Consider the following 12,711-nt stretch of genomic DNA (forward strand, 5'->3'; position numbering starts at 1 on the left):
CGGCGGCGCCGGGGACTGACAGCTACGATTCTCTGAAATTAATTAGTTTTAGGATTAGTTTAAGATTAGAATTTTTCTAATTTTAGGTTAGAATTTTTTTTTGGTTTGATTTCTAGAAACTAACCTGTTTTTCTGTTTTGTAGGATTTTCACATAAACTTCTACTTTGGTAATCCCTTTCTAATTCCTCTACTTTTTCTATTTTTAGGAAATAGTTTATTTTTAGAAATATTCATCTTTTATTTTTAGAAACTAGGTTAGTTATTTTCCTTTTTAGAAATTCTTTCTAATTTTAGAAACTAACTCATCTTTCCTTTATTTTATTTTTAGAAACTTTCTAATTTTAGGTTTGGATTTTATATTTTAGAAACTTTCTAATTCTAACTCTTTTAGAATCCAACTTTGTTTCCTAATTTATTTTTAGAAATTTTCTACTTGTAGACTTTTTGTTTAAAAACTAACTATACTATTTTGTAGGCTTTTAAGATAGAAATTTCTAATTCGGTAAGCTCATTCTCTACTTTCTATTTTCCAGATCTCTTGTAGTAATCTACTTTCTAGTTTAGGACTTTCCTAATTTATTTTAGAAAATTTCACTTTCCTTTAGGAATTTCTTCTTTTAGATCTTCTCTTTAGAAACTAACTTTTTTTGTTTTCTTTTGCAGGTTTTTTTACTTAGGGCTTCCAATTTGGTAACTTCTTTCCAACCCTCTTCTTCTTTCTAGATTTTCTTTTCCTTTTTTAGGATTAGGTTTCAAATTTGATTAAGGGCTGTGAGTGTTTCATGCCCAAGTGGGCCCGTGACAACACTCGACGTCTCCTGACTAAAGGAGGATTGGTTGAGGGGTTAACTATCCATCGCAGGACTAGACACTACTCGAAATCCCCTAAGTCAATTGAAGTGATGGCTGAAAACCAACCTCTTCTACCCCAACCTAGGGTGGAGGATATTCAGGATGAGAATGAGGTGTATCAAGCACCCCCGCCACGTACCTTACAAGATTATTTACAACCAGCGGGGGTGAGTACGCCCTCATGCATGATTTTTCCTAAAAATACAGGACATATGGACATCAAGCCAGGGGTTATCCAACTCATTCCTAAGTTCCATGGGCTTGAATCTGAAGAACCATATCTACATTTCAAAGAGTTTGATGAGCTCAGAACCACTTTATATTTTCAAAATATGTCTGAGGACACAGTCAGGCTGAGACTCTTTCCTTTTTCCTTAAAAGAGAAGGCTAAGACGTGGTTACATTCACTGCGTCCTAGATCCATTGGCACATGGAATGATATGCAAAGGGAATTTGTAAAGAAATTTTTTCCACATCATAAAACGATTACCCTTAGAAAAGCAATCATGAACTTCACCCAAAAGGAGGATGAAACATTTTACCAATGTTGGGAAAGGTTCAAGGATTTGGTCAGTTTATGCCCATAATACGGCTTTGAAATGTGGCGCATTACAAATTTTTTCTATGATGGACTGACATCTTTCATGCGCCAAATGGTTGAGACAATGTGTAATGGAGAATTCATTAATAAAAATGTCGATGAGGTATGGGATTACCTCGATAGTCTTGCTGAAAAAACACAATCATGGGATTATTACCCAAAATCAAACACCACGTTTAGGCCAGCTCAATTAAAGGAGAAAGGTGGATTGTATCTCTTGAAAGAAGAGGATGATCTCAAGTATAAAGTGACTATGCTCATAAGAAAAGTTGAGGCCATGGAAGGAAAGAGGATAAGGTTAATGAAAGTGTTTGCGACATCTGTGATTGCAACATTCATACAACTGAAAATTGCCCTACAATACCCGCCTTTCAAGAAGTGTTGAATGAACAATCCAATGCCGTAAATAATTATCAAAGACCTTTCAATGGACCAACCTCTAATACGTATAATCCTGGTTGGAAAAATCATCTAAACTTTAGTTGGAGAAATGGACAAACTGCTACCCCTCAAAGTTTCTTCAATCAAAATCTAAATCAGAGGAAACCTCAAGAAGAACTGGTTTAAAATTTCATGCAAGAGCTGACCCATGCAATGCGAGACTTTATGCAAAAGATGGATTCACGTATGACGGTTATAGAAAAGGTGATGCTTCCTGCATAACCGCTCCCTAATCCTAAACCGCAATACGAGATAATTGATCCCAGCTCTTCAAATCAAATGGGGCATGCTAAATCCATCACCACTCTTAGGAGTGGGAAGATCATTGATAAAACCCTTCCGGTTAGGCCCGAAAAGCCTCAAGAACCGGAAGAGGACAACAATGATGGATCTTGTGATGCTCCACAAAAATTAGAACCGGAACTTCTAAAAAAGCCAGTTGCTCCATTTCGCCAACGGTTGGTCGCTCCAAAACCTCTCTCTAACTCTCAGGATATCTTAGAGGTGTTGAAACATGTGAAAGTCAACATTCTTCTACTTGATGTCGTAAAACAGATACCTTCATAAGTTAAATTTCTGAAAGACTTATGCACAACTAAACGACGACAGAGTATTCAAAAGAAGATCTTCTTGACCGAGAAAGTGAGTGTCATCCTAAAGCAAGACGTGCCACTGAAATTCAAGGATCCCAGTAGCCCAACCATATCATATGTAATCGGGGACCATCGAATTGATCATGCACTTCTTGACTTAGGAGCGAGCGTCAATTTGATTCCCTACTCGGTATACAAACAGTTAGGTTTGGGTGAATTAAAACCCACCCTAACCATACTACAACTTGTTGATCGCTCTGTTCATATACCAAGAGGGATAATTGAGGATGTGTTGGTCCAAGTCGATAGATTTTACTACCCTGTAGATTTTATCATCCTGGACACTGAACCCATAAAAAACATGAGCACTTAGATTCCCGTCATTCTTGGTCGCCCATTCCTTGATACTTCAAACGCAATTATCAATTGCAGGAATGGTGTCATGACTATGTCCTTTGGGAATATGACATTGGAGTCAAACATCTTTTTCAATAACGGCAGAAACTTAGAGGATGATGACGATTTCCACGACATTAATATGATTGACTCTTTAGTGGAAGATACGACACCTCTGACCTTATCCTCTGACCCTCTAGAGACGTGCCTGGCCCACTCCCATGATTTTGATGATGACATGATTAGGGAGACGTGTGCCTTGCTTGATACTGCACCGGTACTTGAAGTTAACCGGTGGAGGCCACAATTTGAAGAGTTGCCCCAAACTGATGTAGTGCCTCTACCGTCTAACCTTAAGCCACCAAAGCTTGACCTAAAACCTTTGCCCTCTGATTTGAAATATGTCTATTTAGGTCAGGATGAGACATACCCGGTGGTGATCTCTGCCCACCTGGAGAAAGAATAGGAGAGTATGCTCATATCTACTCTCATTGAGTATAAGGGAACCCTTGGATGGACAATAGCAGACCTCAAGGGAATCAACCCCTCGATTTGTACTCACCGCATTTATCTTAAGGATAATGTTAAGACCGCTCGACAATCATAATGTATACTAAATCCATACATGAGGGAAGTGGTTAAGGCCGAGGTTCTTAAACTATTAGATGTGGGTATCATATACCCCATATCCGATAATCAATGGGTGAGTCCAACTCAGGTGGTTCCTAAGAAGTCCGGGATCACCATCGTAGCCAATGCCAATAATGAACTCATGCCAACTAAAGTTACTACTGGTTGGAGAATGTGCATTGACTACAGAAAGCTGAATACCGTTACAAGGAAAGACCACTTTCCTTTGCGCTGCATTGATCAAATCTTAGAAAGGCTAGCTGGTCATTCCTATTACTGTTTCCTTGACGGGTATTCGGGCTACAATCAGATTGAAATCGCTCCTGAGGATCAGGAAAAGACCACATTTACATATCCCTACGACACTTTGGCCCACAGAAGGATGTCATTCGGATTATGTAATGCCCCTACCACCTTTCAGCGTTGTATGATGAGTATCTTTTCTGACATGGTGGGGAAATATCTAGAGGTCTTCATGGACGATTTCTCTGTTTTCAGTTCATCTTTCAGCGAGTGCTTAAAGAGTCTTAATGTATGCTGAAAAGATGTGAAGAAAAGAGCTTAGTACTTAATTGGGAGAAGTGTCATTTCATGGTTCATAAAGGAATTGTCCTTGGACATATTATCTCGTCCAAAGGAATTGAGGTGGATAAGGCAAAAATCGATCTTATCTCTAACCTACCTCCGCCCAAGAACATTAGAGACGTGCGATCTTTCTTAGGACACGCAGGATTTTACAGGCGATTCATAAAGGACTTTAGTCTCCTCTCTCGTCCTTTATGTAATTTACTTCAAAAGGATGCACCATACGAGTGGACTGAGCCATGTCAGGAAGCTTTCACTAAGCTTAAGGGTATGTTGACTAGTGCACCCAACATACAACCACCTGACTGGGGCATTCCTTTTGAACTTATGTGCAACGCATCTGATTATGCTCTTGGGGCAGTTTTAGGCCAGAAAAAAGATAAGAAACCCTACGTTATTCATTATGCGAGTAAGACTCTAAGTCCTGCTCAAGTGAACTACTCGACTACGGAAAAGGAACTCTTGGCCGTAGTGTTCGCTTTGGACAAATTTCGGTCCTACTTGATTGGATCCAATATCATTATTTACACTGATCACACGGTGCTCAAGTATCTTCTGTCTAAGAATGATGCTAAGCTCCGCCTGATACGATGGATCCTCCTACTCCAGGAATTTGACCTAGAAATAAAAGATAAAAAAGGAGTAGAGAACGTAGTGGCTGACCATCTTTCTCGCCTTAATCCCTCTGATTCCCTTGAAACGACACATACCAATGACATGTTCCCTGATGAATAATTGTTTAGAGTCTCCCATTCACCTTGGTTCGCTGATATTGCTAATTATCTTGCCACAGGTTCCATACCGACATATTGGACTGCGCAAGATAAGAAGAAATTTTTCACCAAGGTACGCAACTTTTTCTGGGATGATCCGTATTTGTTTAGATATTACCCAGACCAAATCCTGAGGAGATGTGTGCCAGACGATGAGCATCAGAGTGTCATCTCCTTTTATCATTCACAGGCCTGTGGTGGTCACTTTTCTGCTAAAAAGACCACGGCCAAGATTTTGCAGTGTGGCTTTTACTGGCCTATTATGTTCAAGGACACTCATGAGTTTTGCAAGGCTTGTGAGCATTGTCAAAAATTGGGAGCATTGTCTCGTCAAAATATGATGCCTTTGAATCACATCCTTATCATAGAAGCATTTGACTGCCGGGGCATCGATTTCATGGGACCATTCCCCTAATCATTTGGAAATTTGTATATTTTGCTCGCCGTAAATTATGTCACTAAATGGGTCGAAGCAATTCTATGCCGAAATAATGACCATCGCACGGTCATTAGATTCTTAAAAGAGAACATCCTTTCGCAGTTTGGGATGCCTCGAGCCATCATTAGTGATGGGGGCTCACACTTTTGTAATAGACCATTCGAGAGCTTAATGAAGAAATATAGTATCTCTCATAAGGTGAGCACCCCATACCATCCACAAACAAGTGGATAAGATGAGATTTTCAATAGGGAGATCAAACATATTCTAGAGAAAATGGTTAATCCTAATTGTAAGGATTGGTCAATCCGATTGACCGATGCCTTATGGGCATACCGTACTGCTTTTAAAACCCCTATTGGAACGTCTCCCTTTAGACTTGTCTATGGGAAAGCTTATCACTTGCCTGTGGAGTTGGAACATAAAGCGTACTGGGCGATCAAAAATCTGAATTTCAATCTGGACAACGTTGGCTCGCTACGTAAACTTTAATTAAATGAATTTGAAGAAATCCGGAATGATGCGTACGAGAACTCGAGAATTTACAAAGACAGAATGAAGGCGTTTCATGACCAACGTATTCTACGGAAATCATTCACACCTGGTCAAAAAGTCCTTTTGTATAATTCTCGATTACATCTCTTTCCAGGTAAGCTTCGATCTCGTTGGACTGGCCCTTACATCGTGGTCACTACGTATCCTCGTGGGGCCGTTGAGATAAGAGATCCGGATAATGGCAAGGAGTTTAAAGTGAATGGACATCGCTTAAAGCCATTCATCGAGAAATTTGATTCCGAGGATATGTCCATACCTCTGACTGATCCTGTTTACCAGGATTAATCTCCTAGTCTGATGGAGGTATGGGTAGGTTTCCTGTTTTTATAGGACTAGGGTAGTTTGCTTCATGTTGTTCTAGGTTAGTTCAATGTTTGTGGGTAACATTGCTGCAAACCCTCACGAGACTACAACTTGTCCACTAGGGGCAACCTAGGGGTTTAAAGGCTTATTGCATATACTAAATGCAATCGAAAGTACCTGCGAAAGTGGTGTAGGTAGGATCTTCTTTTTGTAATTTTATTTTTATTTTACTTCTGTTGGTTTCTCTCATGTGCTGACCCGCTCTTATGTAGATATCTTTGGAAAGCCTCTTGATTCTTTCGTCCAAGTACTATCTTTCCATCACTCCTCTTATGTTTTTGTTGTCCCATGTGCATTGCATCCTTATTTCTTTTACATTGAGGACAATGTAGATTTTAGGTTGGGGGTGGGAGATTAGGTTTCCTAATCAGTGTTTTCTTGGTCTTGAGCAAAAATTGATTGTGAATTTTTTTTTTAAATTCTTGTGAATTTGATGCGAATTTGACATCCATCTGTGACTTAGAATTTCAAGATACGTGATGTTGGTAATTTATGACTCTTGGATTCAGTTGTCTGTTAGATTTCACATGTCACATCTCACTTTCATATTAAGGTTTCAGTTTGATATTGAAGGGTTAACTTAGTAATCATTAAGCATGTAAGGAACCAGCTTGGAAAATTTACCCGTCATGATCAATTGAAAAAGAAAAAAACACAATTGGAAAGGGTTGGGCGAATAATCTTCACCATAGGTTTGCTCCCTATAGGTGTAGATTTAATTCCCCAAGGATGATATGTGAAAAGGGCTGGGTATACAGTCTTCACTATAGGTTTGCTCCTTATAGGTGAGGATTTGATTCCCCTTCTTGGCGTTACTCTTAATGGAAAAATCAAAAGCTGGAGGAATGAAAAGATGATGGTTATCATGAATTCTCTTGTTAGTTACCAATGATATCCTGAAATAGAGAAGTGAATTTTAATGATGATAAGTCGAGATTAGACTATACACCCATGAAACTTAATGTTTAGAATTGTTCTGATTGATGGATTAATACTTTGAACTCGACTATGAAGTTATTGTGCGCTCGAGTCCAGGAGATGGTAATGCCCAACATTCATGAATCTTAAATTTTTCGTATCTGAATCGTTTTTCAAAATATCACTCGGTTTCACGAGAATTGTCTCGTAATTGTCAACTTATTTTCCGCATACTTTGCTTGGGACTAGCAAAATGCTAGTTGGGGGTTGTGTTGAGGGTCAAATATTGCATATCAGACCCCAATTATTACTCGAATTTACAAGTATGATACTGTTTAATGGCTCGTTTAATCGTATTTGTGATGCAGGTTGTATTTACGAGCTTGGATCGAAATAAGGTGCTAAAAGCATGGAGTTAACGCTCAGAATTCACCAAGGCCAGGGACGGGATTCCAGGGGACCAAGATCGGCAAATTTTCACGCTAGAGATTCGAGAAAATCGAGAAACTGAAGCTCAAGTGGCCTGGAAGTCAGCCAGAACGCAAGATCACAGGGTTTCCACCATTTGTTCAATCCAAAACTTCATACACGGCCTGAGGACCTTAAACTAACCGTACAAGTCAAATCTCACCCATTGGATCATTGTGGAAGTGGCCTGACGGATAGATAAGACCATAAAACTCTGATTTGGGGCCCGCACGATATCTGGATATGCCTCAATTTTGGTATCAACTGTTTAAATGAGATGATAAAGGGGATGGACGGATTGGATTTTGCATAACCATCATTGAGGGGCCACACGAGTGCTGCACGAGCACTGCAGCAAGTGCACTTGCAGTGCACTGCACCAGAACAAGCGGTCAAACAATGTTTGACCGCACCAGTCGGTTTCCTAAACAGAGACGGAAGCTCTGTTTCCTTTCGCGCACGGTCCGTCCGCTGCACCATCAGCGGCCCACTTTTATCATCCAGACGAATGATCCAATCCATCCATCATACAGTGGATATCGAAAAAGTCAAATCCACGTTGACCATGGGCAACCATAGATACGTACGTGTCCTCTACAGAGGTCATAAGGAGATTGTTTTAAAACGTTCAAAGCAGATGCAGCTAATTTAATTCTTTGGGTCGCAACAATATCAGATCAAAAACTTGATTTCCCATGCCAACATTCCACTAGGCAGCTAATGGACGGAGTGGATTTCTCTGTCAACAGTAATATGGGGCCCACCGAGCATCACATCGCAGCTACTTGCGTCGGTTACGCTTCCGTGAAATCCGGCCGTTGTGGGCCATTGTGCGTCCATGGTGGTGGTCGGATGCATGATCCAGACCGTCCAAAAGTATATAAAGGAGGTCCTGACCCCAACTAAGAAGCCAGTTTTGAAAGATTTGGGCAGTTAGCAGATTAAATATAGACCAAACGTAAATGCTCTTGCATTTTTCTTTTTCGCTGCGTTGAATAGAGATACGTAAGTCCTTGTTGCGAGAGGTCTGAGGCACGTTTCGACAGCCCCAGCACCGACTCTCCTATTCTTATATAAGCAAGAAAATAGAGAGAGGGAGGGGCTATCTTGGCTTGGCTTGGCTTGGACGATTGCAGGGGAGAGAGAGAGAGCGAAGATAGAGAGTTTGTTCCCTAAAATTTTAATTTTTTTATTCATTTATTATTATTTGAGAGATCAAGCCCAATCATGTTCGGCTAAACCTCTTAGGTAGGGCTAAGAGGTGAAGCTTGTAATGTGATGGGAGACTTTACCTTATGCCTTTGATTTAATTTATATTGTTGAACTACCTTGATTACGGTTAAATTGAGGGAATACTTTTAGTTTTCAATGGTTTGTTGTGACTGAAATTACAATAGATCTGCGATGACTTTGAGTATTTCTTTCTCCTTTTTTTGTTTATAACGTCAGGAAACCCTGTTGTTCATTATTGTCTCATGGGAATGGTCGGATGACGATACTCTTCCTAATCTTCATACATTGTTGGTTGGTTGGTAATTAGTTTAATTATGTTGTTTACTATGTCTCCTGGGCATGGTTTGGTGATGGAATCCATTCTAATTCATATACTTTTCATCTCGTGAAAACTAGATCAAGTAAGTTCAGTTTAATTTTCATGATTTTTGATGTAGACAGAAGATCTCTCTGATCTCTACAAGTGGATCCTCTAAATCCCTAGTTTCCTACATCTAAACTTCTTAAGTTTTACATTAATATTTCACCATTATTCATCACTTTATATTCGATTTAGATTTCATCTTAGGCTAGTTCTATTTCTACCTAGTTTCAGGTAACGTACAAGTATCAGTCCCTTGGGATTCGACCTCGGTCTCACCAAGTTTATTACTACATCACAACCCTATACTTGGGGAGTGAACAAAGTGTACTTAGTGGTTGAAAGAATAACTGAATCTTGTGTCTAGCCTCCAACATATTTATCTCAACACCGGAGATCACCAGTGATTTAGTTAAACTTTGAGTCGAGTAGACTCTTGCACACCCACACATCTTACCCTAACAAGAAAATTAAATATTGCCTCGTTCACATGCAGCCGTTTTATTGAATTGGCAGCAACAATTATTATTCTCTCAATTGACATGTGATTACAAGGAAATACTGTCTTTTTCTGAAGGAGATATGAGAGTGACGTAAATAAGACTTATTCGTATCATATAGGTTTCTCTCTTACATCTCAATCCTCGTTAAAATTAAAATTCAAACCTAGGAAGAAAATTAAAAACAGCTATAGAAAAATAAATCACGTGGGACCCATTCACTAACATCTCACATCTTCTGACAAACTCATTCTTACCAAGCTTATTACAGAAAAGATGGTCTGTTCTCTTTTGGAAGAGACGTGGCCATGGATGGTCTTTCTACCATCTCTACATCCAACGAGTCCAGTCATGTCATATCATTTTATAAAAAAATGGACCACTAAAAAAAATCAAGATAAAAAAAATCAGCAGTAAGATTGATTGATAATACCTTTTGACCACAATTCACGATGTTGTGGTCCACTTGATCACTGTTCTAATCATAGATTGCCACGTGTATCATTGATCTGATGGGAAGTACTATAGATGTACCTTCTGCTTTATTAGCGTTTTTTCAAAAGATATGAAAGTGTAGATTTTAAAAAAAAAAAAATCCAAAATTTAAAAATTTAATTAGGATCCCGTTTAGATATTATATATTTTAAAAAATCCTTTATAACAAAGTGGGGAAATCGTAAGTTGTGTGTCCCATGTGATATTATCTCACATCCAACACATCCTGAGGATGCACGCCAACATTACTATTATAAAGATGAACACAATATATGACGGATTGAATTGTAAGGTGGGCCAATCTATAAAAAGTACATAGACCGTTTAAGATATACCAATTCAATAGATGATTTGATGATATGATTGTATGTCATACACATATCATAGGGCCCAGTAGTCTTTAAGTTTCATTACTATTTAAGGAGAAAAACAATTAATAAAAGTATTTTTGTAATTTCATCCCTCAAAAACCACCTCCAAGTAATTTTAAATCTCGCAAGTAGAGTTGTACACGAGTCGAACCGAGTCAAACTTGGCACAGCTCAACTCGGCCACTAGCTGACCCAGCTTGAACTTGGCTCGGCTTGGTCTTTGAGCCTGATTGGCCAGCTCAACTTGGTTCGGTCAGCAGCTCGGGCCAATTTGAGACGAGTTCAAGCCTGTACAACATTTTCTCGAATATATGGAGTGCATCTTAAATTTCTCACATTATGCAAAATAGCATAAACAATTTGCAGGTATTTCATCAAACACTCACTAGGCAGCCTCTAAATCAAGATACAATGGTACTTTTATAATGTAATGTTTCTTTTTGGTAGTGATTTGTTTCATATCCATACCTTCCTCACCACTAGCCGATCCCGCGGAGAATGTATGCACCTGAGACAACACTTTGTTGAGTCATTTCAGTGAACACTTGGTAAGAAACATCAATATCAAAATAACCGATTCACCGAACTAGTTCGATCCAAGTTCTATTCGAGTTAAGGTTTGATTTGAGTTGATTCGAGCTCGGACAAGATCGAACTTGACTCGAAATTTTTTTGAGCTCCAGAAATCAGCTCGACTCGGCTCGAACTCAGTTTCAAACCGAGTCGAACCGTGCTTTTTCGAGTTGAGTCAAGTGAGTTAACCAAGCTAACTCGGTTCCTGTACAGCTCCACGTAGAATCATTATTTGGAAAAATATAAATTCCTCAGTTTTTTTGCAGTAAAAATCCCAATTATTAACTATTTAGATTATCCAACCACTCATCATGTGGGGGCGTACTCGATGGCAACAGACCTTGGAACATCAACTGTAGATGAGTCAAAAAGGTCGGTATTCATTACCCGAAGAGCATATGAACATGGCATGCTTGATGGATGAGATGGTCTAGAATTCTCGTTGTAGGCCCCACCATGTTATTACGTGTATGTGATCTAATCCATCCATCTGATGGCCCTTCTTATTTTCACCGTATAGCCCAAAAATATATGTGACAAAAAACTCGAGAGGACCCCACCATGGGGAACAATGTAAATCACACTTGAAAATTTCATGCTGAGGTGGCCACCTAAATGTTGGATTAAGCTGATTTTTATAGTGTAACCTGATTTTGAGGTGAAGCACCTAACGAACGGATTGGATAAGAAGTGGGCCCACAAGATGAAGACGTTCTCATTAGAGGGAAATAGATATTTAGATCCAACCACATGAAACTTCCACCTATTTGCTACTTAATACAACGTAACACATCACAAAGTTGTGGGAACTTGAATATGTACCATACGTGCAAGCCAATCTGAACCGTTTGGGCACCCTAGTGAATGGTCCATTAGACAATGAATGGTATGGATCATTGAACTATGGCTGATCCATTTGTTAAATTTAAAACCTAAACAACTCTTCCGCTCTTAGGAGGTTTTAGTGCTCTGCATGGTACTTCAAGGATGCAGATTATGTATACCAGTGAGGCCCGTGAGGTGATTAGATGCGGCCCTTGCCTCACCCAAGGTGGTGCGGCCCTTACTGTGGGGCCCACCTTGATTTTGATGTATGTATTCTATATCCATGTCATCCATCTGTTTTGCCTGATTATTTTAGGGCATGAGCCCAAAAATGAAACAGTGGTGATTGACCATTAATGATCCATACCAATGTTTCCCACATGTGGATGTAAAATACATACATTAAAGTGTCCCCACAGTTAGGGCCGCACCATCTTAGGTGAGGGTGTGAGGCCCTCGCTACCATTGACAGTGTCGTGGTGATGTGGTGGGATTTGATTGGTGGGTCATATGTTGTTATAGATGGGAGTACGTAGTCAGCGCAAAAATCTTTAAAAAGGCCTGGGCCCATCTGGGACAACTTACAATCTTACTAAACAAATTCCACCACCTCACTACACCATCAATAAGTGTGGTGAGTGCCTCATTATCTATTTGGCGCCCCTCTTTCCACACACACACACACATATATATGAAGATTGTGATGCGTTAAAGGAAGTGGACTGCCTGCAACTAGAT

General features: G+C 39.5%; 1 non-coding gene across 1 annotated transcript; it reads right to left on the bottom strand.

Moving 5' to 3' along the window:
* Positions 1-1,341: 1,341 nt before the first annotated feature.
* LOC131238435 (small nucleolar RNA R71) lies at positions 1,342-1,448 on the bottom strand. Its single transcript, XR_009167844.1, has one exon. It is a non-coding gene; the product is annotated as a small nucleolar RNA R71 (small nucleolar RNA).
* Positions 1,449-12,711: the final 11,263 nt, after the last annotated feature.

Source organism: Magnolia sinica, chromosome 2 (genome assembly GCF_029962835.1).
Source record: "Magnolia sinica isolate HGM2019 chromosome 2, MsV1, whole genome shotgun sequence".
NCBI classification, from domain to species: domain Eukaryota; kingdom Viridiplantae; phylum Streptophyta; class Magnoliopsida; order Magnoliales; family Magnoliaceae; genus Magnolia; species Magnolia sinica.